Genomic DNA, 17,984 nt, shown 5'->3' on the forward strand with positions numbered 1-17,984 from the left:
TAGGGCTCGTCTCAATTTTGCTAAGAAACATCTCAATGATTGCCAAGACTTTTGGGAAAATACCTTGTGGACTGATGAGACAAAAGTTGAACTTTTGGAAGGCAAATGTCCGTTACATCTGGTGTAAAAGGAACACAGCATTTCAGAAAAAGAACATCATACCAACAGTAAAATATGGTGGTGGTAGTGTGATGGTCTGGGGTTGTTTTGCTGCTTCAGGACCTGGAAGGCTTGCTGTGATAGATGGAACCATGAATTCTACTGTCTACCAAAAAATCCTGAAGGAGAATGTCCGGCCATCTGTTTGTCAACTCAAGCTGAAGCGATCTTGGGTGCTGCAACAGGACAATGACCCAAAACACACCAGCAAATCCACCTCTGAATGGCTGAAGAAAAACAAAATGAAGACTTTGGAGTGGCCTAGTCAAAGTCCTGACCTGAATCCAATTGAGATGCTATGGCATGACCTTAAAAAGGAGGTTCATGCTAGAAAACCCTCAAATAAAGCTGAATTACAACAATTCTGCAAAGATGAGTGGGCCAAAATTCCTCCAGAGCGCTGTAAAAGACTCATTGCAAGTTATCGCAAACGCTTGATTGCAGTTATTGCTGCTAAGGGTGGCCCAACCAGTTATTAGGTTCAGGGGGCAATTACTTTTTCACACAGGGCCATGTAGGTTTGGATTTTTTTCTCCTAAATAATAAAACCATCATTTAAAAACTGCATTCTGTGTTTACTTATGTTATATTTGACTAATGGTTAAATGTGTTTGATGATCAGAAACATTTTGTGTGACAAACATGCAAAAGAATAAGAAATCAGGAAGGGGGCAAATAGTTTTTCACACCACTGTATATCTTATAATTCTGACTCTAGTTCTTTGATGTATGAAATGTACTTAAACTTAAGTACAAACGTAATATTTTAAAAATTTAATTTTGGGGAGTAACAATAAGAAATGGATACCAAATTATGGAAAACACACACACAGGTCAGTTTCCCACAAACTGAAGAATATGTGTATTTAACAATTACAAAAAAAACGTAGACAGTATACAAGTTAAACCTGTTTACCCAACTGTTAGTAGCTGTGCGAGCCTGAGCTTGTTCTTAATGCAGTAAATACGCTGAATTGAGTGATTCATTAAAATGCAAATACACCAAGGAATAGATGTAGTGTAATGGGCGGAGCTTCGCAAAGAAGGCTGTATTTCCACAAAAGCCCATGACAACATGATCATTTTAAGTTTTTATGGATATCTTTCCAAAAATCATAGAAATAAACACTGGAGGAAAACACTTTTATAACTTTTAATTAGAGTCCCCTGTAAATCGGGCCTGTTTTCCGCTTATCTCTTAGTTGCTATGAGACGCCCGAAACGCGTCCACTTTTAACCATTTCTGAGCAGCGCGATCCCCAACAACACAGAAGGGATTCGCTCAGGTTGGCTTATTTTTACCTTACACTTTACTTTTCTATTTTTATTTTTTTTTTTTCATAACAAAAGTGCACAGCTGCCGTCAGAAACTTTACTGGAGGAGGTCAGAATACTTTTGCACATGCCTATCTGGTAAAACACAATAAAAAAAAACGGACTGAATTACCGAAAAGTACATTTGTAATTCTTTTTATGTGCTCAAGTATTCAGAGACAAATCGTTTTATCAGATAACTCTGCTTTCTCGTAAAGCTCGAGTCTGTCATTAATTTAAGGGGTACATAGGCTTCTAATAACTTGTTTTTTCACAAATTACACGTCATAATAACTCCTGATTAGTCAGTCGCGCTGTTACCAAAAAAATATGCGAACAAAAAGGATACTTTCTGCAGTTTTAATTGCATGTTATAAAACTCTGCACTTACTGTACATACTACGAGCCACTCTCTGCGTAAAGTCTTTGTCGTTGTCGCTAATCGCTTGCTTGTCCAATTATAGGGTCCATCCATCTTTTTTTTTAATTAATTGCTGGGTTTTGCAAAAAATACTAGCGCCGTTCAAAAGTCATCAAAACAAAAAAGACAAAACCGTAACTTCTACTCCACGCTTTGTTTACAGTACAGCAGCTGTGAACAACCATATTTCTTTGCCCTCATTGTCCCCCTTAGTGTCTTTTGTGTGGCCGCAGAAGGCTGACTAGTCTCTGCGAGCGAGTGAGCATCCGCCAGGCGGGCAACGTCAACGCCGCGCGGTCACGTGACGCGCGCACAAACCCCCGAGGCCACTTGACTCGCTTGCAGATCGCCGGAGACGCGCAAATGGCCTCGTCTAGCTGCGTGAGGAACGAAGGCTTCAGACCTAATGTAAAAGTTGAACATTCCTTCCAGTTCGAGCTGTTGGACAGGTTAGGCAGTTCAAGCGCCAGGCAGGATCACAACTTGTTATTTTACTTTTCCTTTTTTGAACGAGTTATTACATTTTCTTTCATTGCAACTGTTCTTATACAATCATTTTTCCAGTATGCCCAGCTTTACTGGAACATTATTATTACAGCAAGCCCGACACCGAAATTGATTCAAAGCTTGTTTCTTCCTAAATTAGGGGGACCACAGTGGCTGACGTTTTTCCTATATAACATACAGTAACAGTTTTAACTATGCTTAGGCTAACCCAACTCAGAGTAGTGGGTCACCCAAAGTTAAGGTTTTTGCGGTTTTTTTTCATTTCTTCAGTTATTCTTACAAAACCCAATTCCATTTATGAGGCCCAGCGTGCCATTAAATATACTTGCAAATAAACTATGAAAAAAATAATCTATACTAATAAAAGGCAAAGCCCTCACTGACTCACTCATCACTAATACTCCAACTTCCCGTGTAGGTAGAAGACTGAAATTTGGCAGACTCATTCCTTACAGCTTTTTTACAAAAGTTAAGCAGGTTTCATTTAGAAAATTCTACGCATAACAGTCATAACGGTCGACAACGTCCACCATGTTAAACTTTCTTATTTATGGCCCCATCTTCACGAAATTTGATAGGCGGCTTCTCTGCGGCAACCGAAACCGATGTACGTACTTATTTCGGTGGTATGATGCCAATGTCAGCCACTATATTGAACTTTCCAATGAAAATGACGTGTCATGGTTGAGGGAGAGAGCTATCCTGACACCAAGAAATGACATGACTACGACTATAAACCACAGTTTACTTCAAGAACTACCTTCACAACCGAAAACATATCAGTCTGTGGATTCAGTTGTAGAAGTGGAAGATATGGTGCACTATCCGGTAGAGTTTCTCCACACTCTGAATCCTCCAAGCACTCCTGAGCATAATCTAATTTTGAAGGCTGGGGCACCAATAATGTTACTGAGAAACTTAAAGCCACCGAAAATTTGTAACAGAACGAGACTTCAGGTCATGTGTCTGCAAAAGAACCTAATTAAGGCAACTATTTTTACTGGCAGTGGCTCAGGGGAGAGAGTTTATATTCCTCGCATCCCCATTATACCCTCTGATCTCCCATTTCAATTCAAAAGCCTCCCATTTCCAGTAAGGCTCTGTTTCGCAATGACAATTAATAAGTCTCAGGGACAGACCCTACAAAAGGTTGCCATTGATTTGAGGCAAGATTGCTTTTCACATGGCCAACTGTACGTTGCATGCTCAAGAGTAAGCTCAGCGCACAGCTTGGTCATATTACAACTGGAGGGCAGAACTGACAATGTGGTATACAAAGAGATCCGTAAAAAATAATTATTGGTATATTTTCCCTCAGTTTAAAAAGGTTTACTTTTCTTCTTAATAAAAATTTTAAGGCAGTACTTCGCCGCTGCGAAGCGAGTATTTTGCTAGTGCAATATAAACACAAAATGTATCATAATGATGAAACATAGTCAAAGAAATACAGTGGTACCGTGGTATACGTCCTTAATCCGTTCCAGATCCTTGGACTTATACCAAACAGGACGTATACCAAACAAATCTTTCCCATAAGAAATAAAGGGAAAATGATTAATCCGTTCCCATGAAAAAAAATCCTATTGTTATTGGAATATTATACATTGATGGGGTTGTATAAAATATATTTAAACACTGCTTAATACTAAAATACATAAATACAAAAGCAATTAAGATGAAATAAATGAAAATTTAACCTCACTTTACTTTTTAATAACGTCTTTGTTTTTCACAATCATAGATACCGTCGTCCTCGGCATGCAGCAGCCAAGTCCCGGATACGCATGCCACCTTCATACTTTTCAACAATCAATTCAAATTTACGCGAAAAAACACAAAATCACGTGAAACTTCACATAGAGTTATAGCGCGAGTTGTTCACTGAATGCTAGCAACTGGCGTACTGACACTCGTGGGCAGTCGTGGCTTTGTCTCGAGAGAGGTAAACGAGGGTAGCGCGCGGTGTTCTAGCACACGAGTCGTATTCCAAACAAAGGTCGTATACCAAGCAAAATTTTTCGCATCCAAACAGGACTTATACCAAGCTGGACTTATTCCAAAGCGGACGTATAATGAGGTACCACTGTATTATATATATATATACTGTATATATTCAAGGCATTCGTAGTCTGAATCACAATCTGACTGTGTGGGTGGTTACCTTCCAGGTAACGCTTGTGGTTGGTCAGCAAGTCGGCTAAAGTCCGCCACGGTGCCCTCTTTCAGTTGCGAGAAGTAGATCATAGAATGGTTGAAATAGTTTCGATTTCCGAGAGGGAGTGCATTGAGTGTGTACGCCTGATGAGCCCAGAATTAGGGCGAAACACGTGTCGGGTACTCTTTGCATTATTTGACAATAAAAACTATTTCAGCCATATATTTGCTTGTGCCCATGTGTCAGTCCTTCTTTGCCGTATCTTGGATTGTTACAAAAATTTTAAAAGTCTAAAAAACAAACAACTCAAAATGCTTGGCAGCCAAGTGAATTTAAATTTGGACAAAAATACTGGAAATTAAGAGATCCCTATACCTTTAATGTCATTGCAGCAGGAAGTGACCTTCTGAGCCTCAGAAAATAAAAGTCATATCATTATTAATTTTCCTTGACAGCAAACAAGAAAAGCCAGATGTATAATTAAACAAGTAGTTCAGGTAATAACAAGATTGACATTGAGTTAAGAAATTCATTGGAAAAAACCTGAACCAGGACTACATCTTCAGTTTTGGGGATCCCAGAAAAACTCTTGACATCACAGTGGTCCTCTAGGACCTTGACTGAAAGCAACTAACCTAAAGGATTATATTAATAACCTGAGATGAGAGGGTGTAAAAAGCATGGGGTCCTAGAAACTATTGAAATCATCAGAAAAAAAATGGAAATGTAGAGATGTGAGGTAATTGAAAGGAACTACTCTGGGCATCTCTATCCTAGGAGGTTTTGTTTTGCTTGCATTTTTTGCACATTAGTGGCTAAGCGACTGTCTTTCTTTGGAGGTTTCATTTTGCCAACATGCTTGCCTCGCTTGTGTTTTAGCAGCGGGAGGAAAATTAAAAGGAACACTGTTTTGCTGATGTGCTCCCCACATTTCTAGCGAGTGACTCTCTCTACAGATGTTTCATTTTGCTGATGTGCTGGCCTCGCTTGTGTATCTTTGGAGGTGGAGACCGTAGCACGACTCTAACTCTCACTTCTGGGCCATAGAGACACACACACACTTCCACGCGTTGACGTTTATATATAAGATTTCCCCTGTATTTATGGTCAGTATTTTTTATTTCTTGCATCGTATGCATTTTATACATTAAATAAATATGCAGTTTCTATATAGAATTTTGCAAAAATTTGTTCAGAATTCCAAATATTTGCTTTTATGATTCTTATTATTCTGATGCTTTTATTGAAAGTCAATTACAAATCATAAATATAATTACTTAAAGTATATAATTGTTTCTAACTAGAACACTAAATGCTAGCCAGCTTTATTTTTTATGATTTAATATTTTAGCCAGTAGACTACACTGACTTCAATAATGTTTCCTTACAAGTCATGTAAAACTTTAGTCCATATATACATAAGGTCTTATAACATTAATATCTGGATTTAAATTAACACTTGGTCACTGTAATGCCGATTTAATTGAAAGCCAAGTGTAAAATTCACCTCAGTCTAATTAGATTTTCAAAACCACCTGTAATCAGTGCATGCTCCCAACCTGCTAGAGTACCTCAGGCTACAAGTTATTCATTTTATTTTATTCATTATAGTAAAGCACTGTAGCAGCACGTGGATTCCATACAAATATTATTTATGTCTTTTTTGAAGTTAAGTAGTCTTAATTGTTCCAATGGCCACATGCTGAAAGCACTTAACATAATTACCAAAACTCTGATCATTAGTATGTCTCCTTGATTGCATGACTGAGTTACAATATACTTTATCTAAGATCCTCAGTGTGTTCTCAACCAAAAGAATGGTGAAAAGTTTACGGATCCAGTTTCTTCTTATAAACAATTCATGAGGTCAAAAACAACCATACATTCACAGAATCATTTTAGGCATAATCTGCACTTGTACTGTTCAAAAGCTAAATTCACAAAAAAGTGTCTTGAAAAGTAGCAGTGCCACCTCCCAGTGCCTGTTTGATCTCCTAAACACCTACCTTTTTGATGGCACTTGTATGTTTTCAGTCTGTTTTTTCCTTCAACAATGCCAGGACCTGCTATAACTTTTACTAACCGCCCTTAACCTCCCTGTCATGTATGTGTGTTTGTGGTGACCTGGCACATCATCCATAAGTGTTTCTTGCCTTATATCTGCTGCTACATGAAAACAGTTCACATTATATTTACCACTCATCCTAACTGCTTGTCCTTGGTAGGTACTTGGAGCCGCTGGAGTTTATGTGATCTTTGAATATTTGACTGTTACTCAGCTGTAGTAGTAGGGTGTTGTACTATGTTAGCCGCGGTGGATGCTTTGAGAAGTCAAGCAAAATGACACCTTTTATTGGCTAACTAATAAGATTACAATATCAGGCATTCGAGGCAACTGAGGCCCCTTCTTCAGGCAGGTTGTAATCTTAGTGATAATAATATAATAATGTAATAATTGTTATTCAGCCAAAAATCAAGCCTGAGCACTGTTAGGAAGCATTAGTAACCAAATGGGTATTGTGCCACCGGTATAAATCAATGTTGAGACAAAATAAAGAGGCCAGATAAAGAGAAGTGCAAATGATTTACAGAAGGCAGTCTTTATACTGTAGAACACAGTGAAAAACATTACAGAGGATGAAAATCAGCTAAAATCCAAATCAAATGAGTTAATGAACACCCTGATTATTAACTGATAATAATGAAAAACACTCATCTACTCTTTCTCTTTAGCTTCTCTTTGCTCTGTGTTTGCTTATCCCGGTGAGGGACACTTTGACCGACACTGCATCTGACAATAGATGATGGTGTTGTCAGCAACATTATCCACTACTTCTGGAGAAATCCCAGGTGCTCCCCAACCAGCTGAGAGATATAATTTCTTTAGGGCCTTTCCCCAGATACTTTCCCAGTAGAACAAGTCTCATGTACCTCCTAAGAGAGGTGTCTAGGGATCATCTTCATTTCTTGCCCCAGACTCTTGAATTGGCCCATCATATTGCAGAGAAGCAATGGTTCTAGTCTGAGGTACTCATTGTACACTTCATTGTTAATATTCTCAACTATCAAGGAGTGTGAGCCCAGCAAACATACAGAGGGATCTCCTATCCTTTGCATCTACTGACAGTTACTGCCAAAAACACCTCTCCACTGGTGAGGAAGAGGAATGAAGTGTAACGTGTAAAGAAAGATCTACCCTGAAGGACTTACTTCCTGCTTTATTATTACATTCCTCTACAATATTAGCAAAATCGGAGCAACTATAACAATTCATTTGTCAATCTCACAATGACCTCCATTAGGGTACTTGAACTCTGCCCATAGGGGTAGTTGCTTCCCTCTAACTCAGATTTAGTGAAAGTAATTGGCAGCCTGAATGCATCACATTAAGGTGTTATGTGTTTCAGAGGTAAATTAAATGTATAAACTAAAATGTGCCGAATCATTTGTTATTGGTCAAGCAAAGTGACATCTTCTTGGCCTGCAAAAATCAATAAACATAAAATATACAGTACTTAAGCAATTAGCAGAAAAATTCAAAATTAACAAATGATGGAGAACAAAATTTTAAAGTAGAGAGAAGAAGGTTACTATTGCAGTTACTCCATAGATGTTCTGTGAAAGGCAGGCCACAAGTGTGCTAATATTTTGAACAGACCAGGTGAAAAATTGGTGTAAACCAAAACACTAACCAAGAATCAATTTATAAACAAAGCAAATTAGCAAAAGCTCAAAATTATAAGCAGAAAAAGTTGCAAAGCCAAAGTTCTTTCACAATATCCATAGTCTTGGGTGTGGTAGTCAATTATCTATTTTGATACAATCATTCTACCTCTGAGTCTATGCCCACAATGACCAACCGTCACATCTAGGCAACAAACCCACAAAGCGGCAGTGCCTATTTGAGAAACAAACTGTCATTGCAGTAACTACAAAAACATAATGAAAATAGAAAATGACTTAGTGAAATGGTAAATCTTCATAGAAACCAGAAGTAAATATACATTCAGTTCTCTGTGTAACAAAACCCCTACAACCACCTTCTCAAATTTGGAAAAATGTATACAAAGAGAAATCAGTTTTTAAAAAATACAAATCATAACACGGGTGGCACGGTGGCGCAGTGGTAGCGCTGCTGCCTCGCAGTTAGGAGACCCGGGTTCACTTCCCGGGTCCTCCCTGCGTGGAGTTTGCATGTTCTCCCAGTGTCTGCATGGGTTTCCTCCCACAATCCAAAGACATGCAGGTTAGGTGGATTGGCGATTCTAAATTGGCCCTAGTGTGTTTGTGTGTGTCCTGCAGTGGGTTGGCACCCTGCCCAGGATTGGTTCCTGCCCTGTGTTGGCTGGGATTGGCTCCAGCAGACCCCCATGACCCTATTCGGATTCAGCGGGTTAGACAATGGATGGATGGAAATCATAACACTATGCTAGATAGAAACTAACTTGCTAAAAAAGGGGAGCTGGTTGACATGTTTTGCAGCTGTACTGTATATGCTCAAGATGGTTAGCAAAGAGGCATGTTTTCTAATGTCACTTATGTGACTTGTCACTTAAACTTGATATCACATTATGTGACTTAGTCATGAGGTGTGTCATACTTGCTGACTGCAGTTGCTGATCATGTCACCGGACCATGTCAATTTAAATGATTGAAAATCGCTGGGCATGTCAGATTTAGCTAATGGGTACCGACCTTTCACCACATTTGTTCACCATATTACCCCTTTTTGTGGCACCCAATAAGGGGCTGCCTGATGGACCTTGTCCTATGGGAAAGATTAATAAGTATGACAGTCTCTGTCCAATTTTGAGTGTATGTTATTGCACCTGTCATTGCCTATCAAGCGTTCACCCACTTAATGACAGAATGGTTTTATAGACATCCTGGTTTGGAGGATTTTTTATGTAAAATAGAAACTTAGGCATAGTGACTTCACTCAGTTAATTTCTTTTTTGATTAATTTTGGTTTTTTTTTACTTTGACTTGTTACACATCTCTGAATAATATCCTCAGTGGAAAAGAATGTCAGAAATAATATAGCTAATGGTTCAACCACACTTCCCATGTCATTAGAGGTGTTATTTGAAGGCACCTGGAAGTCATTCCCCTTGGCCATTCAAAGAAACTTTCTCAAAATATGTTTCAGAATTTTTAATTGATGCACTTTCTTATGATTAATGTACATATCGATTAATAACACATATCCAATTGTTTTCCAGAAAATTCTTCTCTGTTTATTAGTAATTTGAGGCTACTTGCATCACAAGGAAGTAAGTCAATGCAATGTATAGTCTTGACCAGATTATAGGACCACAGAGACTCTTCTTTTTACGCAAGTTCAAAATTCGAATAACTGTATTTTAGCCCCATCTCTATATGACTTAGACTTTGAGAAAAAAATTAAGCATGCATGCATTAAAAACACACTTTCAAAATAACAGGGTTACAACAACTTTCAAAATAACAGGGTTACAACAACTTCTTTCTGTTACTCTCTACTCTCACCTAATATAACAATAACCATGGCATGGTGTCCCTGGAATCCCAAAGTTCTAAGGCATTATAGAAAATGTTGAGCCCCAAAGACTAGTTAGTGGGGAACTCCTTAGCCCAAGTCATGCTAACATGGACAGAAAACTCACTTCTCTGACCTGATATCCCCACACCATCTATTACATGATTTTTTTGTTAAGTTGGGTGGGTCATCATCTAAAGAGGGTATTAGCTTTTTGTAAAATTTTCAATGAGCTTTGAAATCCTATACACATTCTGACCCTGCTTAGAGTCAAGTTGTGGTATGCATCATCTTAATTTTTGAAATTGCATTCTTATTTTGGTTTTCCTACTTTTTTAGTCTGTTTGTATTTATAGATTACCAAGAAGAAACTGTGAACTGTAAAAAGATGATGATTGTAACGTTTAGATTTTAACCAGTCAATCTTTATTTGTAAAGTATAAGGTTTTTTACAGACAACTGCATTAAAGGTGCTTGGGAAACCTGAGACAAGATAAGACTATTTCCAAGAGAAGTTTTCAAGTTGGTAGAGGGGGTCCCGCCCTCCTTTCAACCATTTCCGGTTAATGGCCCACGCCAACGCCCATGGTCCTCTCACCTCTCATTCGTGTGAATGCTTTTGTCAGACACAATTCCTGCACTCTCAGCTCTTATACATTTTTACGTTTTCCTCAATTTAAGTTCTCAATAAAAGAGGACTTATTATGTCCAAATCTTATTGAAGAATTTCATCGCAAAGGGTTATCAAAAGAAGAAATGAGTACATGGGCAATCCTAGTACCGAGAAATGATGAAGTCAAACGAATTAATGCGACAAATGATGATCAGTTACACTGCAAATTGGTTAAATGTGTATCAATAGACTCTGCTGAAACAGTTGGTGGTGATGGTGTGGAAGATGAAAACATCAACTTACAATATCCCGTAGAATATCTACAAAAAATACCGTACGGTCTTCCACCGACCCAATTACTGTTGAAAGCAGGATGTATCATAATGTTATTGTATAATTTACGTATGGGTGAAAGGCTATCCAATAGGGCAAGATTAGTTGTATTCAATATTGATTGAACAATTCTAACATGTAAAATTTTAACTGCCGACAAGAAAGGTTATATAGTACATCTTCCGCGGATAACATTAGACACCAAAAGAGATCTTGATATGCCATTCATATTAAAACGTTTACAGTTTCCCGTTAGAATAGCTTTTGCTATGACAATTAAAAAATCACAGGGACAAACAATCGAAAAAGTCGGTTTATTTATTAGAGAGAAAGAAACAATATTGACTCACTGGCAGTTTTACGATGCATTATCATGATGTAAGTCCAAACACAAAATCAAAATTCAATGTGATATTGTAAAATGTATTCTAAATATTGTTTTACTGAAGTTGTATAGTAAAAGTTTAAAAAGTATTTGTGTGTTAATTTCAAAGCCAAACAGAACGAAAATGTATAATGCAATGAATACCTCTAACGCAACATGAAACATAATTTTCTTTCAATTTCAATTACGTTTTACTATTTTTTTACTATGGTTAATTTCTCGCTGTAATGTAAAATAGTTATTTCTATTATGGATTTGTAACAATTCCTATGAAAATAACAAGCTGTTTAAATTGTACAGCCACTTCCCCATATGCGAGCGGCAGAGCTGCGAAGCGGCTAGTGCGTAGCCCAGGGGTTGGTAAAGAAGCAATTTCAAGAAATGATCTGCTCCTAAAATAAAATTTTGTCTCTTGCAGTTTGACAGAAAGACTTCCCTTTTAAAAAGTAAGAATGGGGATAAACCTGTGATGATAATTTTGCCCTGATTCTCCTCCCCTCGATACAAGGTGAGTGTTGCTGCAAAGGCAGTAAATGAGAATGGAATCACAAATTAAACAAACTGAGTGCTTCCTTTGGCTATACATACTGTAACAGGGCTTAAATATTTAAATGAATTGAATAGCTGTCCTTGTCTTGATTTCAGATTATTATCATTATTAACCCACCTTAAAATGATGATCTAGAGAAATTTCTCCCTTAATAATAGAATAAATGCCTGAGTGTCTGTCTATGAGTCTGTCCAGTTGCTATGTCTCTGTCATTCCAAGTGATGACACACTACAAACATTTTAGTAACTAAAAAGCATTTCTTTTTATGCTCCCTGGTAATCTGGTTTATTCTTACATCCAAAATATTTGCTCAAGGGTTTGTTACTGCCTTGAAGTTGGGAATGTCTTTGCTTCAATGGATTGGCAACCCATCTAAGATTAATTCCTGCTTTACATCTGATGATGCTAGAATAAGGTAGGTCTCCACTAAATGCTGTATTTGGCTAAATAGATCCAGAAATTAGGAATTAGTCTGCCATCCCATAGACAGTACCAGTTCATTGTTACTTAGACCGCAGAACATTTCCTGTTTTCCTTTAGCCATTGAACTCCTTTATACACACATATGTGTAGCCCACCACCTTTGATACCACATCCTAATTGTCATTGACATATGCTGAGAACTTGATCCTAGTATTGTAATCCTAACACACTACTGGTGCTAGTAGTTGCCTGTAGTTTATATTCTCCAGTATTTTACATTACACCACTGATGCCAAGACCAATTCCTGTATGGTTGACTTACTGGCAGTAAATTGCTTTGAATCTGAATTTCAATTAAAATTATTGTAGACATGTCAGCCATCAAGCAGAGGGAATGCCATGGAATTACATAAGATACAGTCGGATCATGTTGAATCAGCATAGCAAGATATCAAAGCAAATGAGAAATAAGAAAAGAATGAAGGCAAATTTGAAGGTTCTTGTCATCATGCTTCATTTTACTTGTAATTTTATTACAAATAGGTCACCACTAGCTTCAACAGGAAATTAACTGTGAATAGCAATGGAAACTGTAGAAATAAACACATTACAGTAATTAACAGTATTGTCCAATGTTACAGGAAGGAGCACATTCACAGCGAAATTCTTTGCCCAGAAGTGAAATTATTAGGAAAACTCACATATACAACTCTGGGCCTGCCTAAGCAGTTCATAGCCTCCCCAATATCCAAATTCCCCGCAATACAATGATAGGGTGAATAGGTCAATCTAAAAGCAGCACTGAATCGACCATTCTCTTGAATCCCAACTTTACACTAAAATTAAGTTTTTCTTGTATTGTGACTTCATACCTCCTTCATTTCCACCCAAGCTGCAGAATCATTTGCTAGATTAGGAACAGGCCTGCTTTTGTTCTCTTTTGTCAACATAATACAATACAATACAATACAGTTTATTTTTGTATAGCCCAAAATCACACAGGAAGTGCCGCAATGGGCTTTAACAGGCCCTGCCTTTGACAGCCCCCAGCCTTGACTCTCTGAGAAGACAAGGAAAAACTCCCAATAAAACCTTGTAGGGAAAAATGGAAGAAACCTCGGGAAAGGCAGTTCAAAGAGAGACCCCTTTCCAGGTAGGTTGGGCGTGCAGTGGGTGTCAAAAGTAGGGGGTCAATACAACACAATACACAGAACAGAACAATTCCTTAAGACAGCATAATAATAAAAATTTTAGAAGTACGGTTTAACAGTAGATGATATGACATAATTAGGTTTGGATATTTTTAGAGTCCTGGAGACCTCATCCATCTAGCTGCCTCCCCATTTGGCCATGCCACGGCTGAAACGTTGCTCCGATGAAAGGACCCCTCTTTCCCATGATTCCTGTGATCCTCCATCAGGGATGACTTTACCATAGGCAGGCAAACAACTTGGCAGGTGGGCCGTGGCACCAATTGCCACATTTGGGTACCGAGAAAACAAACAGAATAGGTGAGGGTTAGACATACTGGACCATTTCTGAAATGCATCCTGTCATTGGCCCATTTTTAAAAGTATATGACTGTGTGCTGCTCCTTATCACCTAGGCTGGAGCGTAATGGACTGGTGCTCACTGGACTCACCTTTGACTGGGAAACCTGCGTTATCTAGCAATGACAGGCTAAACAACTGTTAGAAAGGAGGTCTTATGACCTCTTGCCTGTAATCACTAGCCATATTCTATCACTTGGCAAAAATACAGACATCTCTGGCTACTTCTGGGTCACCTCTTTCTAGCACCCCAAAGGAATTGTGCATAATCCTACTCACTGAAAAAAGTATAACATTGATGTTGTTCATTCAACGTAAATTTTCTCTTTCAAGCAACTTAAGATTAGTCATTTAGTGTTGCAGCTTGAAATATTTGGTTTCAGATCTCAATCAAATTTGTTTGTACCAAATTAAGTTATGGTGGAGGGAATAAACGTAAAAATCCTATTTCATTTAACTTAATATTTTAGGTTGTTCATGTGCTGTGTTTGTGGGGCCGTTTTTATATTCTTTCGGTCGAACTTTCCAGTTTGATGGCTTTCCAACTGCCAAAAAAGAAGAACAACTTAAAAAATAGATTTACTTCAGTAAAAAAAACAAGTGAATTGCACCCAATCACTCTAAATGATTTGCCTCAACTTAAAAATTGTGGGATCAATAAGCTAAAAAGAATGATATTGGTTCAGATTGAAAATATTAAGTGTGAATCATCACACTTTTTTCAGTGTTATACTTAGATGGCTCTTTTCTCTTTTTGTCTCTCTGTCACATGTAATGACATCTCTGCTTATTGTACTTCACGGTTATCCAGTACATGTGCTTGGCCTATGAATGTTGTCCCCTATCACTGTTGGAGGTCATTTACAGGCTGTCCTGTACATTCACATTGCCGTCTTATCCCCTGGCAACCACTTGTCAGTCAGACATCTTTTTGTACCAGGTCATTATCAAGTTGACATCACCAATGAGGAAATGAATATCTAGAATGGTGACACTCATATGTGCAGCAGCTGTGCTAGCACCCACATATTGGTGCAGGTGATTTATTATTTCTATTGTTATTTTTACGTTTCTGACTCAGAAGGTCCATGCATAAATTTCCTACCTCTGCCAAATCTAGTAGACAATACTGTGAAACTTCATACAACAAATGTAACAGCAAAACAATACAAGTAGCTTAGCTACAGAATGATCATTGGTATCAGATAACCATGGCCGAGCAGTTAAGACATAAAAAGCGATGAAGGTGGAGGTACAAGCTGAATGAGCAGTGCAAACTGATTGAGAGTGTAATTGTTTTCATGCAATTATTGGTATTATTATTGTTTTCAAAATAGGGTCTTTTAGTTATAAATTAGGTTAAAGGTATGTATATACATTAACAACTTACCAGGCAAGAGGTAAAACACTGCAAGTCTGGTGGCATGGAACCATATCATCTGTCTGTTTCTGTGTTGTTGTGCAAAAAACAAACAAAGATAGGGTACGCTCATCTGACAAGGACGCAGCAGTGGTTTTTGCACAGGGGACTTAGCTATTCCAATCTGCATCTTGTCATATGTAAAAATAACCCCAGCTGGTATACCAGTCAAGCATAGGCCACATTCGTACAAACTCTCACCCATAATTTCACCCACACTGTGCCGATTTAGAATAGCCAATCTAATCAATTTGAGTCATGAGATACAGAGAGAAAAGAAAAGTGCAAACAAGGGAGCCAAGCTAGACATAGACAGTGCTCAGCCCGGGATTCAAACCTAGGACACTGGAACTGTGACAGATCAGCATTTCAGTACTTCTAATTATTGTTCATTGTCAATTCAGTTAATCTCTTGAGTTGAAAGGACTATTTCAAATTAATTTGCTTCCAGATGAGATTCCCTCTGTTGGTGGAGCTTGTCTGGTTGTTTTTCAGTGTACTCTGACTTGCATGTTAGAAGTAGAATGTTGTACCGTGTTAGCCATAGATTAATACAGGAGAAAGTAGGGTGAAATGACACCTTTTATTGGCTAACTGAAAAGATTACAATTGCAAGCTTTCAAGGCAGCTTAAGGCCCCTTCATCAGGCAAGGAAAAGGTGTCATTTCACCCTACTTTCTCTTGTATGTTAGGTTAATTGTAAGTTTTAAGTTCACCCATTTGGGTATGAGTGTTGTACTAGCACCCAATCTGTAATTGTTCTTGCCTTGTGCCCAGTGCTGTCAGATAGGCTGTGGCTCCGTCTACCCTAAATCTGACTTAAATAAATTACTGGAAGGGTGCATTAGGCTTATGCTAATTTTTGAATACAGTAATTGCACACTGGTGGATTAAGCATGTCAATTTGTGGTGCCTGTAAAACATATTGTTGACACACATTCTCTTTAAAAAAAATGTAATTTCACTTTATAACCTACTTAATCCAGATATGGGTTTGATTGCTTTGAGTGTAGCACATCCCAGCTAGCATGAGACACAAGGCAGGAACAAACCCAGCACACACACACACACACCAGGATCAGTTTAGTCAGTTCACCAAACTGGCATGTCTTTGGACAGTGGGAGGAAAACAGAGCAGTCAGTGGAAACCCACGCAGACAAGGGGAGAACATGCAAACTCTACACAGGGAAGACATGGACCCAGGTCTGTGCTACTACTGCACCACCATGTCAACCCTTTAAAAAGTTATTAAATAAAGATTTACTTTCTGGGACAAAGATAGCTCTGGTTTAGTCTGATTTAGCACCTCACTAGTGGTGTGTCTTATAAATCAAACTAGTTTTGGCTGCCTGAATGGCTCTTCAGTTTATCTTTCACTTTATCTGCATGCCTGTTCTGCTCAATTTAAATTCATTTTCCTAAGCAGGGCTACTGCAGTGTTTCCTTTTATTGATCATTTTGTGAAAACAGACATATGAATGTTTTATCATGCTTTCAGTGCTCTGCATCTAGGAGTGTCTAACAATATCCTGGATGAAAAAGCAGGATTACTGAAAAAGCATCATTACCTCAGATGACAGCAGTTTAAGGGCATACAAAAAGAAAGTGAGTAAGCGGATACTGTCTTTTATACGCTCAGCACAAATACAACTGGTTTTTCTTGAAGGCTTTCTTTATTTGTGTGGGAATGATATTAGAAACAATGAGAATGTTCTCAATCTCTGGCTCAGATGTAAAAAAAAGAACTAAAAAAATCAGAAACGTCTAAGCGAATTTGACTGAGACCAATCCGTTTGAACTGAAGTAAGTAATATATTGCATTTATAATAAATGAGATGTGCTAAAATACTTTTTCATTTCATTCCCTCTTAGTTAAAATAAAAAAAAGTATGAGTTACAAACGTAACTATGACTCTAATGTAGAGCAAAATTGTCTGTCATCATAACACACACGCAGAAGAATTGAAAACTAACATACCATTTTTTAAAATTTTATTTTATTTTATTCATTTGTTTATTTATAGTCACTCAGACCATACAACAAGAAGTGCATAGCTGAATGAAATTGCTTGTCTCCAGGCTTAATGTACGAACATAAGACAAGTGCGCATTATACCACAACAAATGGACATAATAGAAAACATAGACAAACAAAGTATATGTATAGTCCAATAGACACACTGCGATAAAATATATTGTACCCTTCACCTCACTTTAGCTGGAAGAATTAACATTGTTAAGATGAATTTCAAAACATTCCAATATACATCAATAAATAATTTTTTAAGAAATTAGATTCAACCATAACCTAATTTATTTGGAATTCAAAACATCCACCTATCCAAAGGGCGACCCTACAAAGTCCTAAGGCGGAAGGTGGCATGGCTCTACCTAACTTTCAGATTTATTACTGGGCAGCAAACATACAAGCTATAAAAACCTGGACATGGACAGAAATAAATGAACATACACAGGCTTGGTCCGCAATAGAAATAAAATCTTGCTGTACTTCTTTATATTCCTTGCTTTGTACCTCAATAAATGCAAGTCATTGCCAATATACTAACAACCCAATGGTGCTTCACTCAATCAGAATATGGAACCAATGTAGGAAGTATTTTAAGATAGAGAATC

At 37.8% G+C, this 17,984-nt stretch overlaps 1 protein-coding gene across 1 annotated transcript in view; it reads right to left on the reverse strand.

Annotated features, from left to right (window-relative positions):
- Positions 1-2,147, reverse strand: part of trmt9b (tRNA methyltransferase 9B) — a 39,990-nt gene extending 37,843 nt beyond the window's left edge. Inside the window, exon 1 of the mRNA XM_039745770.1 lies at positions 1,865-2,147. The gene's annotated coding sequence lies outside the window, so the exon portion shown is untranslated. The remainder of the gene's footprint in view (positions 1-1,864) is intronic.
- Positions 2,148-17,984: the final 15,837 nt, after the last annotated feature.

The sequence above is a fragment of the Polypterus senegalus genome, chromosome 2 (assembly GCF_016835505.1).
Source record: "Polypterus senegalus isolate Bchr_013 chromosome 2, ASM1683550v1, whole genome shotgun sequence".
Lineage (NCBI taxonomy): Eukaryota > Metazoa > Chordata > Cladistia > Polypteriformes > Polypteridae > Polypterus > Polypterus senegalus.